Raw genomic sequence first — 16,035 nt, 5'->3', positions numbered from 1 at the left:
AATGGTGATGGGAATGATGAAGAACAGGAGAGTGAGGGCATGGAGTTCGTCGAGGCTGGAGCGATACTTGACGAGGATGACTGCCTGGAATACCAACTACCAGACACCATTGCTGTGCTTGCCACCTTCTTAATTTGGTGTCAACTGTTGATGTTGAGGAGGCCAATGTCAACAGCGCCTATAAGCGGGTTTCACGCTCAGCTTTTTCAAAGTGTTGGGGACTTTGGAACAAAAGCGCAAGATCTACCACAGCAGCAGAGGTCATCGAAAAGAACAGCAAACTGCAGTTATTGAGGCCAAATGCAACAATATGGAATTCCCTGTTCTTGGCGGTGGAGAGGATCATCAGAATTACCAGGGAGCAGGGAGAAGGGGCCATCACAGTTGTATGCAGCGCACTGAAGATAGCCATGTATGTACCGGACACTTTTTATTTTTTGTATTATTTCAATCAATATTAACTGAAAAGATATAAAATACATATTAATGCATTTCCTCTATTTACAGTATATTTTTACAACCCCTTGTGCAGGTGATTTGCAGTATTTGTTAGTTATTTAATTGAAGGTGTTGTTTTCTGTTCTTTCTTTTGTTGATTCAATAGGTTCCACCTGTTGAGCTTGCATTCCTGGCCGAATACATGGCCCCAGTGGCGAGGCCCTGGATGTCCTGCAGGGCGATACAAATGTGCAGATGGGCTGGTTGGTGCCAACGATCACAATACCAAGAATAAGCTCCAAAACCTCCGCCTTTCCACCAAGTTCTGTAGGCCTTTAATTGATGCTCTACTAAAAGGCCTTGAGAAGCGTTTCGAACACGTCCTCACAGAACCAGAGGTGATTCGCTGCTGCAATTCTCGTGCCCAATTCAAGACCAGCTGGACAAGTGATGACTACACCCTGAGACTCGGTAAGTGCTGCTTTTTTTACTATAATACAGGTGGGGTTTTTTTGCTACGAAGTACATTCATGGTTGAAACTGTTGGCACCCTTCAAGATTATTATTTATTTTTGAACATAATTTTGAAGTTTTTTGAATAACCAAATCAGGTTTTTTTTTAATTATCCAACGAAGCTGAATACAATCATTTTCCCTCATTCAACATGGCACCCTTTACAACAAGTGTCCTTTAGCAGCGATAAAGTATAAAAGGACACGTTATAGGTCATCAGATGTCATCTGTGGTAGCATTCAGGGAATACTGTATCAGTCGATATCTAATTGACGGTAGACTATACATTCTATTGGTTTCCATGGCCAGTGTGAATTTCCCTCAAAATGCCAACCAGTCCAAGGATGGTGCCAACTGTTTCAGCTCTAACACAAGCATGTGCTGGTGTATTTGTTTGTAACCCATATACAGTTAATCATTATGCAATTTTCCCACTGTTGTAATTTCAGTGTTTTTGTGCTTTTCCACATATTCATTAGGCCTTGACTACATCAAAAGTCACTTGAAGGACCAGCTGAGACAATCAAGCTGAGAGCTTGCCTTCTTCCTTCAGAGGAGGAGGACTTACTTTTCTTCAATCAAACAGCCCAGTTCCCAAGAAATGCCAACAGCTGGAGACTTACCTTGGCTCCCCAGGTGATACAATGGAAGCACTGAAGACTTTTTCCAGCTATGTGCAACCTTTCCTTGAGGCTTAACACTGCACTCCCAGCCTCAGCTGCATGTGAGAGACTGTTTAGTGTAGCGGAACTGATCTTCCATCCAAAAAGGGCAACGTACTGATCACAAGAACTTTGAGAATCAGCTTCTTTTGAGGCTCAACAAAGCATTCTCGTAGTCTTATTGGGTATGCTGTCTTGCTATTTGCTACTGACACACACACACCTCATACACAGTTCTTGAGTGTCCCAGTTTCTGAACGGTTCTATGGACCTCATCATTACATTGATGCATATCACTAGCGACACACACACACACACCCACACCAAGCACAGCAGGCACACACACACACACACACACACACACACACACACACACACACCCTCTCAAAGGTGTTGCTAAAAGGTGAGGGTAAAGGATGTGTAATTCATTTCTAAAGCCCTGTGCTGCTGTGAGGGCTCAACAGCAGACACACTAGGATGCAATTAAGAGGAATACGAGGTCTGTTAGTAAAGTATCCGACCTTTTAATTTTTTTCAAAAACCATATGGATTTGAATCACGTGTGATTGCATCAGCCAAGCTTGAACCTTCGTGCGCATGCGTGAGTTTTTTCACGCCTGTCGGTTGCGTCATTGGCCTGTGAGCAAGCTTTTTGTGAGCAGTGGTCCACCCTCTCGTCGCGGCAGAGCCGCATGGCACAAAGCAACGCTGTGATGAAGCCTCACAGGAAAATGTACAAACTGCACAATTTCTCAGTCACACGACTGAAAGCCACCTGAAAGCCGTCCTGAGAGACCAACACATTTGGTGGTTTTGTCCCGCGCCATTAGCGGCATGATGGCGCGTAATCCCCATAAAATTGTCCCTGAAACCCAACTGAATTTTCCAGAGGGGTCCACCTGGAGTCTCTCACAGTTTCTGGAAAAAACTGATGCAGCAAAGCTCCAAATCGTTCAGACATTTATTCGCAATAAAAATCCGTGAGAGGGGTGAACCCTGCTCACACAAAGACCCTTGCTCACAGGCAAATGACGCAACCGACAGGCGTGAAAAAACTCACACATGCGCACGAAGGTTCAAGCTTGGCTGATGCAATCACACGTGATTCAAATCACCTTAATGGTTTTGAAAAAAATAAAAAAGGTCCTATACTTTTCTAACAGACCTCGTACGTTTAATGCACCTCACTAGCTGGGGACTTTGGCTTCCATTGTGTGATTTTTTTTTTTTTTTTCAGCTCAGAAGTTACCAGCAGACATGACATACCCTGAGAACAAAAACTCTTATGAAGCAGTCAGGAACAATTCATTACTGAGGGTACATGTGATGCCATTTAGGATTTTGCATGTAGTGAGGGGTTTTTTAAGTTTCAATTTTGGTCTTGATCGTCAGTTATGACAACGGGGAAAACGAAAACGTGTTTTATGCAGTAGGATTTGAACTTTTTTTTGATGGGACTAACATACTCTACGCAAAATTGTTGCACTCTCCTACTCAGACCGTTTAGGTGCTCTTAAGGGATTTGTATGTAGTGATAAAGAGCTCATTTTCATTTCAGTTTTGGTCTTGACTGTCAGCTATGACAAAGGGGGGAACATGTGTGTGTGTGTGTGTTTTTTTTTTCTTTGAATTTTTCAGGCAGTACGATTTTAACTTTTTTTTTTTTGATGGGACGAACATGAATACCTCACAACGTACTCCTGTGTGTGCAGAATGTAACCCCCCTCCCCTCACACACAAACTTAGGCTACACAGAATGTCTTTTCACCAAAGGATACAGTTTAGCTTGTTACTTCAAGGTATTTGATGGAACTCACACATTTATATTCTGGCAGTTCTGCAGGCTTGAATACCTCTTGAATACTACCTCTGTTTGGACGTGTAATTGAATTTCAATAAAGTTTGAGAAAGAACATGCTCCTCGAGTGACTGTCTTTGACAGTAATGGGTTTATGATTATGCTGTGTCTTGGGCCACATGCACAACGAATCAGTTTTTAAATTAAGCTTTCAATTCATATAGTGGCATCTACCTTTTTTTTTTTTTTAGGTTACTTTATACTTTTATACTTTAAGTAGGTTTTGGAGCACATACTTTTTCACTTTTACTTGAGTAAAGAGGTCAAGTTGATACTTCAACTTTTACCAGAGTGTTTTTAAACTGCAGTATCTATACTTCTACTTAAGTAACAAATGTGTGTACTTTTGACACCAATGGGAATGTTTCCACAGTTCTTCCTGAGCACTCTCACCACCTCCTCTGTTTTATAAAAGAGTGTGGAGCCACCAGGTTTCAATGATGACATTATCTCTGCCAAGTGGGTGGAGTTATCAAACTCAATTCTGGTGTAAAAGGAGTTAAGGTCATCAGGGAGAGATATAGAACTTGATTGTATCCTCTTACTCTCCAAAACTCGACAAACTCTACTCTACTCTCCAAATGGCCTTACTCTTGACTGACAAAAACACATCTTTCACAACCACACATTTTGGATTGAATCTATGGGGTTATGCACGTCCGCATCAAGATCTTTCCAACCAGTCACAATGGTACAGGCCGGCAGCGAGCTTTACAACATCACTGAAGATGTCACAAGTCTGAAATAATACAAGCTTTGAAACTGGCATTGCTGAAGCTCTTTCTGGATTACTCCACACACACTTCAAACCATTGGCACAACATGAAACATTGCTACTGGTGATGCCCTGCAAGTGAGCAAGGGAAGAGCAGCTGGCCAGCGAACATCACGCAAAAATCAGTGGGATTTCCATTGCAAATGCGGTTCATAGACTGTTGTTGAACAGTGAGATAGGACCCTAAGCAACAGTAACCAAGGCAACAAATACATTATGAAGGTAGGGATAGGACACAGGGGATGTCAAAATACGTATGGTCCTTCCAAATATAAATTGCCATTTACTTCCAAAATTACTTTGAGTTATTTTTTTTGGACAAAAGAGACAAAACTTCGACAAAAGAGCACAATGTTGAACTCTGACTCTTCCAACAATTTCTCATGCTTGTACCACTGTGTAAGGAAACACTACATTAAGGGAAATGGCAAAAGACTGAATTGTAAGCACAGATCTGCACTTCCACTTATCTTCTGGTCACTTGACCACTTTACGGCATTCCTCTTTCTTTCTTCCATTTCACTCTTTTGGGGTTTCTGTTCATGCATGCACATGCTCATTTACAGCTACTGCAACGTTTTTTAATGGGCCAATAAAACGGGCCTCATTTCCCCTCTCAGGGCCTGAGACAAAATTACAGCCACTCCCCAGGGATCAGGCATCCCTATCAGGCCTGTAAGAGGCACATCATCACTGTTATGTGCTGCACAAAAGAAAATGAGATGCTTTTTGTTGCATGGATGACTCTGGAATACAGCAAAAGGCACACAGAGAGCGCACGCACATGTGATTTTGGTAGTCTGTGCCAGTATGTGTGAGTCATTGTTTCAAAAAGCACAGATGTGGATGTGTTTGTACTTGTGTGCATTTTGGGTGTTCAATGTGCCAGTTCCAGACAGAATGGCAGAGATTGCTGTAACACTTTCCATTATTGCTGTCATTATGGAGCACAAGCACTATCCAAAATGTGTGTGCGTTTGTGTGTATGTTTAGCCTGTGTGCTTGCCCAGACAATATAAGTGCAGTCGTTAAGCACACTACAGCAGGGCACTGAGGGCAACGGGCCCTTCATTGGACAATTCAGCACATCACCATCCAATGCACTATGAAGCAAATTACCACATTACATTTTAGCGCAATGTCTGTGCTGCACTTAAAGCAACTTCTACAACAAAAGGGACAGAAAAATGATGAGTGTCAGCGCAATCAGTTCAAGCTGTTCCTCTCTTTCATTCTCTCTACCTTGCTCTTCTCTCTCACGGGATCAGGTTCATCACTTTTTCAATATTACACTCTGTTGACTTCATAGTCACAGTTGAGCCATTCTGGTACACACCAGTATATACAGGGCAGGAACTGTAGTAGCAAATAGTCTTGAAGACAACAGGTCATCAAGTGTTTATTACACAAACAATTTAGACATATATACCCAGGCACAAACAGGCACAATATGATGTTTAATTTACTCTGCTTTGTACACACATACAGTCACAGTCTACAGGCCATTCTACATACCAAGAGGTCAGGGAAAAAGAGGGAAAGAATAAACAATGATGCCCTCAGAGGTCTCATCTGTCAATGAATATATCCAACTAAATTGTTGTCAGTCCAAACACAAAGATTATCCAGCAGATCAAAAAGCAAAGAAAGCAAGAGAGAGTCACAGACAGATAAGAGTTTGATAGATGTTGTGGTTGAAAGTATAGAATTGTTTCAGTCAGCTTCAACACTGGAACCAAGATTTAAACTTGACTGGTGCATGGGTGGAGAAAGAGGGAAAACATCAAGGACAGTTTAACAAAGATCCTCAAAGGCTACATCTCCATCTGCTTTTTTCTGGCAGAAAAGCACCAAGATGGTCTCCAGAAATGCTTCATTTCAGTGCCTCATGTCAGTGCTTTCTTAAAAATAAAATAAAAAAAAACCTCCTTGTGGGATGTGTCTATGACAACAATAAACAACTATTGACTCGCTTATAATTGTGAAGCAATAAAAAGCACTCACCCTCAGCAGGAACCAAACATCTTTCCTATATGCAATCACAGACTCATGTATTTGGTTCTGTTGTGATAAATGTTGTGTGACATATCAGCTAACTGTTGATACAGCTCACAAAAGCTTCATCCCTCGTTGCTTCACCCTCATAGAGTGACAAGTTTAGCTCTGTCTGACTAGTTGGAAGAGCATGACTTTTTCAACTCCTCACTACCCCTTCCTTTTCAGTATTGCTGGTAAGCTTGGGCAACATGGTGGCTTAGTGGTTAGCACTGTTCCCTCACAGCAAGAAGGTCATGTGTTCGATTCCCATTTGTGGCCTATCTGTGTGGAGTTTGCATGTTCTCCCCATGTCTGTGTGGGTTATTTCTGGGTGCTCTGGTTTCCCCTGACATTTAAAGTGGAGATGACACAAATTAGGGGAAAACTGATATAAATAGCAAAATATACATACAGTATAGTAAGTTGAAAGTGTTTTTATCCATTATCACTGAAAAATAAAGTTTGTACAGCTTCTCAAAAGTGTGTTTATTGGAAAGCACGCTTGCAGCGCTCCTTCAGCGGTCACGTGATGCCGTAACATCACAGAATGGAGAGTCCCGTCTTTGTCTGTTCGATCGACAACAGGAACAGATGGACCTCAGCATGGACAGTGACGAGATCAAGAACTTTTCTGACTCCTCTTCAAGTGTGGATTATTTCTGACTCGGATCCTGAGATTGTCGCAGCAGGGATTAGACCCTACAGATTGGAGCCGTATTTTTCGGACGAACATTCAAACCAGGAGCATTCTGGCAGCGAAAATAATGCAGACGGTGTTTATGGTGGAGCCGAAGCAGAGGCAAGAGACGTGCCAATTCCGATGGATTTTGAAAGGCTGCAGAATACGGAATGGTAAGGGAGGCTTTGATTTTTGTTGCTGCTGTTTATAACACTCTAATTACTGTATAGCATTTTCGATTCAAGCGTCTGTTTACCGCCTTTGTTATTGTTCCGGAGCTGTGATAGTGTAGCTATTACTTGCGGACCACCGTCATTACCTTTGGGTTTTTGCTGTTTTCGAGTGCCTGGTATTGCATTCATCCATGTTTAGTTATGTTATTTTCATGAAAGAATAGGAAATAAATGGCGAACGTTTCGAAAAAGATTGCCGAAAACAACAGTGAACGTGTCGGCGCCATGTTTACTACGTACGTTCCTTGACCATTTCAAGATTACTGTGAACATATTATTTGGGGTTGACATTTTATGTGTTCCTGTGAGTGGTGAGAACGTGGAGACGGTAGAGGAAAGTGTCTGCTGTCGGGAGCAAATGCGTGTGGGTGAGCAGAGCGAGCGGCAGCCGGACATTTCATGCATCACACAGCACCGCGGCTTTCGATCAATCAGCCTGGACTTGAAAAGGCTAAAACCTTTCGCCCTTGTGTTTGTGCAATATGCTGCGACACACTGGTCAGGCATATCGACAAACAATTCCCTGAGAGCTGTGTTTAATCAAAGTTTCTACCGCCAAACAAAGTGTAAACAACGGCCGCCAGGCGCACAAGCCGATACGGTCTACACTTAGTGACGTATTTTAGGCTTGGTGCTCAGCGGGAAGCTAGTCATGAGGCGTGCACATTTTTCAGTGGTGGGACGTTCAAATGTTATATATAACGGGAGAACCGCGTACACTTTCCTAAAACATTTAGGTTGACCGAATTATATAACCTTTGTTACATGTAATAAGACTATGTTGTCTTTACGTGTCATATCCACTTTAAAGAAATGCAGGTTAGGTAAATTGGAAATGTTATAATTCTCCAGGGCTCCCTTGCAAAAGAGGTCTTGATCTCAGTGGGACTAACCTGGTTAAATTAAATAAGATATGAGAGATACAATCTTAGTCATGCCAAATTTTGATTTTGAATGATTTTTTTTTTTTCATATATACTGCTCACCAGCCATCAAAGTCCAGCCTGGCTGGAAGCACAAACTGGAGATGAACACAGAGGAAAGCTACTCTTAATAAAATTCACATAAGCTAAACTTGTCATTCCACAATCAGACAATTTGAGGTATAGTTCAGGATTCGTTTTTCCAAGGGCTGTCTGTCATAAATCTGTCCAACTATCACTGACAGCTACAGTAAATGTCAAAACTCATCCTGCAACCTAAAGCCTGGTTCACACGGCAAGATAATTAGGCCGATATTGGACCTGATCTTCCCCATCCGACAATCTTAAGGACACACCAACAATCGTGATGATGCTAAAGATAATCTTATCAGATAGTCCTGCCGTGTGTGGTGCGTTATGCTGCGTTCACACCGGGCACGACCAGACACCACAAATTTGTGTCGGTCGGGTGGCGATGGACGCGCGCGCCACCATCGTCCGGTGTGTCACTCTGCTTTTGCTGTGAAAATTCGCCCCAGTGCATCATCAAATAGGAGGAGCTTCCATTCTGCTCGCCGACTCCGGTTGTCAGTCAAGTTAACATGACGGACCTTGATCACACGGAGCGAGTTGTTGTGGAAAGCTGACAAACGTCATGAGATGTTCCCAATTTGGGCAGTATCATTATTTGCTGCAGAAGCTGCGTCTGGATGACAGCTGCTTTCAGCGGTCCTTCCACCTCTGCAGGACCCAGTTTGAAGACCTCCTGTCCCGTTCATGCGTGCACATGTAAACAATAAAAAAAAAACTCTGCTGCTTGCTGTGGGGCTGCTCCTCGCTCTTCCCCAAAAAACTCTGTCATAACTGTGTTTAGAAACCAGTCACCATTTGCTTTGTTATACATCTGTGTAGTTAATAAAATATTCTTCACGGACAATTCGCTCGCACGTGCACGTGAAAAAATAAACCTCCACTCCCCCTGCTGCGGGGCTGCTGCTCGCTCCAAAAACTCTGTCATAATTGTGAAATAAAGGACAACAGGGACATAGGTCCTGCTCACAGGCTGGCTAACAGAGACAGGACATGTTCACATCCAACTCAGTCAAACTCCAGACATCTCCACGTCACTACATATTCAGTCCCTGATTGGTCATCGCAGCGCGACAAGATGAAAAAGTTCAGATTTTTCAACTTGGAGAGGAGGGCAACGTGACATGATGCGACGCAATATCACACCACAAATGCGCCAATCGCTCAAAATCACTTCACTCACATCGCTTCATTCGCGTCCATCGCTTCACGCTGCGTGGCTTGGCGCCACAACGCGTCCTTCCATAGGGATTACATGGCAACCTGTCGCTGCTGTCGCTCGCGTCGCGCCCGGTGTGAACGTGGAATTAAGAGTGCTCTGATGTGCTCGGAATGATGTCGGGGCGCTCAGATCGCAAATCAGGATATTCAACATGTTGGATTGTCTTGACCCGATATCGCCGTGTGTGTGGTGTCCTCCGACCATAAGCGAGCACGCAGCCTGCTGACTGTGATGTGTAGCCAATCAGAAAGCGAGGTGACGGACACAGAGCAGAAAATAAAATCAAAACAGCTGTTCTGACTTACCAAAAAGTCCGGTGGTCACGCTGTTGTCACTCCTTTAAACGCCTTTTCTTTTCTTTTTGTATCATTTTTTTCCCCTCTGTTTTAAATAGTCCACAAACTATCTCCGTCTGTTTACCCTGAAGTCACATTTAATCTCGAGAGATTTTGCGAGATTTCCTGTCTGACGTGGGAATGTTTGTGTGTGAAATCTGTTCATGTGTGGTGTGTTGACTTCACTGTGTGGCTGAACATCACACACTGTACGACCAAACCTGTTAGATCTATGATTTTTTTTTTTTTTTTATCTCCACGTGTGTGGTCTCTCAGGTTTTGGAAACCTACAGACAATTTTAAAATCCTGACGTGTGCACCAGGCATAAGTCATAGTGAGTCTGGTCCATTGGAATCAGAATCAAATTTGTTGCTAAGTAAGCTCTCACATACAAGGAATTTGATCTGCTGTCATTACTGCATAAACAACAATAAAAATAAAGGAAAAAATATTTCTGTAAGAAGTAATTGGTGCACAAACAACAATAAAAATAAAAGTAAAAAATACTTCTGTAAGAAGTGAAGGTACAGGCATCAGTACAGGCATCCAAAGTTAACTTGTGACATTTCAAGCCACAGGCTCTGAAGCTGTGTGAGGAAGAACCTAAAGGTACTTTGAGGAAGAGGCCACGGCTCCAGACATCATGCAATGTAAGGAATTGCTGTGTATCAGAGGATTTTGTTTTTGCTGGCTGGCAGAGTTCTCCTTTTTCATAGTTATCTTTATGATCCATTATCCATCCTGTTGTGGTTTTATTGATGTGTGTGTCTTATCAGCTGATTTTCTTTTTAGTTAGAAAATACACCATAATAGTAGTAAATGCAAAATGCAAGAAGAAAATGAGAAAACAGAATAGGTGATAGCAGGATCATAAACAAGAAATGAGATATAACAGTTGATACAGGAGGAAAAGCGATGAAAAGGGACAGAGAGCACTAAACAGGACAACGTATCACTAAAAACCAGGAAGTTAAAAAAAAGTAAGTGGGTGGAGGTAGACACAGATTCTTTATTTTAGCTATTAGTTCAGGTGAAGTTTTGCGCATTATGTATCAGCTCTAGCATTCAATTTAAGATCAAAATAAATTGAGCTAAGTCTAGGAACAATGGTACAAAGTGTCATGTCAGTGTGTGATGCTTCATTTTCACCAATCATGCATCTTTCTTATCACTTGAGAGCTAAACGTTGCCAATGTGGAGGGATTTGAGTTTATTGGTTTGTTTTCGCTTGATGAGTATTTTGTTGCGTGTTGGGGGGCTTGGCTGGACATTGTTTTGCGGTTTTTGTGCTTGTTTTCCTTCCCAGGTGGTTTGGGGCTGATCTCTGGGGAGAATGTGCTGCAGAAGAGTCTCTCACTTATGTCACGGTGATCTGCTGCACCTGTTGCACTCACGTGCGATTCTCTAATCGGGATGATTTACGACACCTGTGACATTCACGTGCAGTTCTGAGGACTCTCAGCTGGTATCAATGAAGAGATGAAGAGCTGCATTTAAGCCAGCAGTGATCTGGGCTTAGGGGCCGGAGAATACGACCGTGTGACGATCGTTTGAGGACGTTGAGGGCCGCTCCAGAAGCTGACATTACGCCTGTGAAGAAGGACAAGGGTGAGAGGCAAGCGCTGTCAGCACACGTCAGAGGTGATTATCCTTAAAAGCTTATCTGTGAATATAATGTGGCGTAGTTGCGCAGCTAAATTTAAGTATTGAAGAGAATTGCTCGTTTTGTTCCTCGCAGCTGTGGCGTGCGGATTGGTAATCCTCCACAAGCTGTGAGCAGCTGTTCTTTTGAATTAAGCCTGAAATCAGTCCTGAACGTGTTGCTGATAAGTGTGCCTCTAAATAGTGTTTCTTGATATAAGTACTGAATAACCTGTTCCTCCTTTACAGAGTACAGTCTTGGGAAAAGCCACCTGCGGGGTGTCGGCGGAACTCCTGAGTCCAGAACGTTCGGGCTCCGATCCGTTGAGGCGCTGGAAGAGCGCGCCTCCTCTTCACCCCACCAGACTCATTTATTTTGTATTTTGTGTACAGCACAGTGGGAAGAAAATAAAATTGTTTCTTTTGGAACTGCTTCTGGTTATTTAGTGCTGGGTTCAGTCAGACGCTGGACCGCTCCTCAACCTGTGTCCAGACCATAACATATTTTTAAGCTTTCAATCAACACAGTCACCTTCTGTTCACCAGCAGGAGGCTGTTGTTGTTTTCTTCTTCTTTGTTTCCTGCACAGCTTCTAAAGGTTAATGCCTTGCTTTCGTATTTCTAAGTTTGCTTTTTATTTTTTTGCAAAAACTATATGGATTTGAATCATGTGTGATTGCATCAGCCAAGCTTGAACCTTCGTGCGCATGCGTGGGTCTTTTCACGCCTGTCGGTTGTGTCATTCGCCTGTGAGCACGCCTTGTGGGAGGAGTGGTCCAGCCCCCTCATCGAATTTTCATTGTCAGGAAATTGGCTGATCGACTGCCGCTTTGCTTCATCAAAATTTTTTCAGAAAGTGTGAGAGACAGCCAAGTGGAAACCATTTGGAAAATTCAGATGGCTTTCGGTGAAGATTTTACGGGGATCACACAGATTAAGGACAATTACAACTGGATTAAAGACGGCCCACAGCGGCGGATGGCGATCGACAGGCTCAAGCGACCAGATCATTTCCAAAGTGAACGCTTTGTTGATCTGGGACGTCGTCTGACTACCAGAGAAATGGCAAGACAGCTGGACATAGCACTTTTTCAGCACATTCCACTGTTACAGGAGTTTTTGTAATGGAAAGAGGAGCGGAGAAATTCGCCATGGAGCCGCTCATGGTGCGGGACGAAAGCACCTCCGTGTTGGTCTCACAGGACAAGCCCTAACATGCCCAGCTCTTGCACCATTCGAAAGATTCAGATGGCTTTTGGTGGCTTTTCAGTCGTGTGACTATCCGAGAAATTGTGGACGAGCTGGACATGCCACAACATGTCCTGTGAGGCTTCATCACGGTGTTGCTTTTTGTTCTGTGCCCTGTGCCGTGCACCTTTAATTAATGGTTCAGACTTGAGGAAAGAGCACTGTAACCGGAACACCAGTTCAGGGCTGGACATTATTATGGTAAGCTTAGGAGACTGAGGGGTTCAAAGCCATAACAGTTTTCATATCAATCTGAGATCAGACTTTGTGTCTTTCCATTGTTTTGTAATATTGTCACTCCTATATGCTTGTATGTAACTATATTCAATAAAAAGGAGAAGCAAATGGGCGGGGCCTTCAGAGCAGACGACAGTTCTTGAAGGAGCTCCTCGTTTGCCCTCTCCTGATCAGGAAAAGAAATTCAGTGTCTCCAGCGTGATCATTTTTGTGTGTAAACTGGGTTGTTGTTCTTTTCAGGTCCGAACAACTCTGACTATATATATATATATATACACTCAACAAAAATATAAACGCAACACTTTTGGTTTTGCTCCCATTTTGTATGAGATGAACTCAAAGATCTAAAACTTTTTCCACATACACAATATCACCATTCTCTCAAATATTGTTCACAAACCAGTCTAAATCTGTGATAGTGAGCACTTCTCCTTTGCTGAGATAATCCATCCCACCTCACAGGTGTGCCATACCAAGATGCTGATTAGACACCATGATTAGTGCACAGGTGTGCCTTAGACTGCCCACAATAAAAGGCCACTCTGAAAGGTGCAGTTTTATCACACAGCACAATGCCACAGATGTTGCAAGATTTGAGGGAGTGTGCAATTGGCATGCTGACAGCAGGAATGTCAACCAGAGCTGTTGCTCGTGTATTGAATGTTCATGTCTCTACCATAAGCCGTCTCCAAAGTCGTTTCAGAGAATTTGGCAGTACATCCAACCAGCCTCACAACCGCAGACCACGTGTAACCACACCAGCCCAGGACCTCCACATCCAGCATGTTCACCTCCAAGATCGTCTGAGACCAGCCACTTGGACAGCTGCTGGAACAATCGGTTTGCATAACCAAAGAATTTTTGCACAAACTGTCAGAAACCGTCTCAGGGAAGCTCATCTGCATGCTCGTCGTCCTCATCGGGGTCTCGACCTGACTCCAGTTCCTCGTCGTAACCGACTTGAGTCGGCAAATGCTCACATTCGCTGGCGTTTGGCACGTTGGAGAGGTGTTCTCTTCACGGATGATGCGAAGGAGATGTGTTACACTGCATGAGGCAAATGGTGGTCACACCAGATACTGACAGGTATCCCCCCCCAAATAAAACAAAACTGCACCTTTCAGAGTGGCCTTTTATTGTGGGCAGTCTAAGGCACACCTGTGCACTAATCATGATGTCTAATCAGCATCCTGATATGGCACACCTGTGAGGTGGGATGGATTATCTCCGCAAAGGAGAAGTGCTCACTATCACAGATTTAGACTGGTTTGTGAACAATATTTGAGGGAAATGGTGATATTGTGTATGTGGAAAAAGTTTTAGATCTTTGAGTTCATCTCATACAAAATGGGAGCAAAACCAAAAGTGTTGCGTTTATATTTTTGTTGAGTATATATATATATATATAAAGTGCTGTGAAAAAGTGTTTGCCCCCTTGACCCTTTACATATTAGATTTTTATTAGGACATCAAAAAACAAAACAAAAATTCAGGCCTTGTATATTAGAATTTCCAAAATCATGCTCTTTAAACTCACAGTGAAAGTAAATCTCTACAATCTATAACTTCTTCAGGGTTGCTCTGGTGTCTTGATGGCTTTCCTCACTCACCTTCTTATACAGTCACTCAGTTTTTGAGAACTACCTACTCCACACAGATTTACCACAGAGTGACATACTGTTTGTATTTCTTCATAATTCATGTAAATAATGTCCAAGACATAGTCAGTGTCTTGGGAATGTTCACGTATCCATCCCCTGACTTATCCGAAGAAAACTGTATATAAAAGTGATGGTTTACATGTGATATACTAAAGGGGGCACTTACCTATTCACACCATCATTTTGGCTTTTAGATTTTTAATTCATTTATATCAAACTGTAGAGATTTATTTCACTGTGAGTTTAAAGAGCATAATTTTGGAAATTCTAATATACAAGGTCTGAATTTTTGTTTTGTTTTTATGTCCTAATAAAAATCTAACATGTATATATATATATGTATACGAGGTCTGTTAGAAAAGTATCGGACCTTTTTATTTTTTGCAAAAACTTGATGGATTTGAATCACGTATGCTTGCATGAGCAAACTTTGAACCTTCATGCGCATGTGTGAACTTTTTCACGCCTGTCAATTGCGTCATTTCCTGGTAAGCAGCCTTTGTGTGGGATGTGTGCTGTGTGCTTGGAGGATTTTCATTTCAAGGAAAAAGACGGAACGACTGGAGCAGCACCGCATCAAATTTTGCCAGAAACTTGGCGACAGCCAGGTGGAAACCATTCAGATGATTCAGACGGCTTTCGGTGATGATCCTGTGGGCATCACACAGATTAAGGAGTGGTACAACCGGTTTAAAGATGTCCGCACAACGGTGGAGAGCGAGCCACACTCCGGTCGGCCATCAATATGCTGAAATGACCAGATCATTTCAAAGTGAATACTGTGGTGATGCAGGACCGTCGTGTGACTGTCATGAAAAGAGTGGCTGTGAAATTCATGCTGCTTCTGACGGCGGAGCAAAAGCGCCTTCGTGTTGAAGTCTCACAGGACATGCTGGACTCTGAAAAATGATGCCCATCTCTTCCACAATTTCTCGGATAGTCACATGACTGAAAAGCCACTGAAAGCTGTCTAAATCATCCGAATGGTTTCCACCTGGCTGTCGCCCAGTTTCTGGCAAAATTTAATGCAGCACTGCTCCAGTCGTTCCGTCTTTTTCCTTGCAACGAAAATCCGCCGAGCGTGCTACACATGTCCTCACACAAAGGCTGCTTACTAGAAAATGATACAATCGACAGGTGTGAAAAAGTTCACGCATGCGCACGAAGGTTCAAGGTTTGCTCATGCAAGCACACGTGATTCAAATCCATCAGGTTTTTGCAAAAAATAAAAAGGTCCGATACTTTTCTAACAGACCTCGTATATACAAGTATTATATATATATATATATATATACAGACACACAAATAATTTTTCACCAAACTTGGTGGGAATATTACTTGGGTTAGTGTCTCCAGTAGTGTTGCCCAGAATACACTTTTTTTTTTCCTTCCTTTTTTTTTTTAAATACATTGATACATTAAACTTTGGAGCTAGGAATTAAACAAGCAGAACCCCAATATGCAGGTCAGTCTAGACACAA

At 42.7% G+C, this 16,035-nt stretch overlaps 1 protein-coding gene across 2 annotated transcripts in view; it reads right to left on the bottom strand.

Annotated features, from left to right (window-relative positions):
• zbbx (zinc finger, B-box domain containing) overlaps nucleotides 1-16,035 on the bottom strand; it is a 262,691-nt gene that overhangs the window by 146,201 nt on the left and 100,455 nt on the right. The window lies entirely within an intron of this gene.

This window comes from Thalassophryne amazonica, chromosome 4 (assembly GCF_902500255.1).
Source record: "Thalassophryne amazonica chromosome 4, fThaAma1.1, whole genome shotgun sequence".
NCBI classification, from domain to species: Eukaryota; Metazoa; Chordata; class Actinopteri; order Batrachoidiformes; family Batrachoididae; genus Thalassophryne; species Thalassophryne amazonica.
This window is presented reverse-complemented; position numbering and strand designations above follow the sequence as displayed.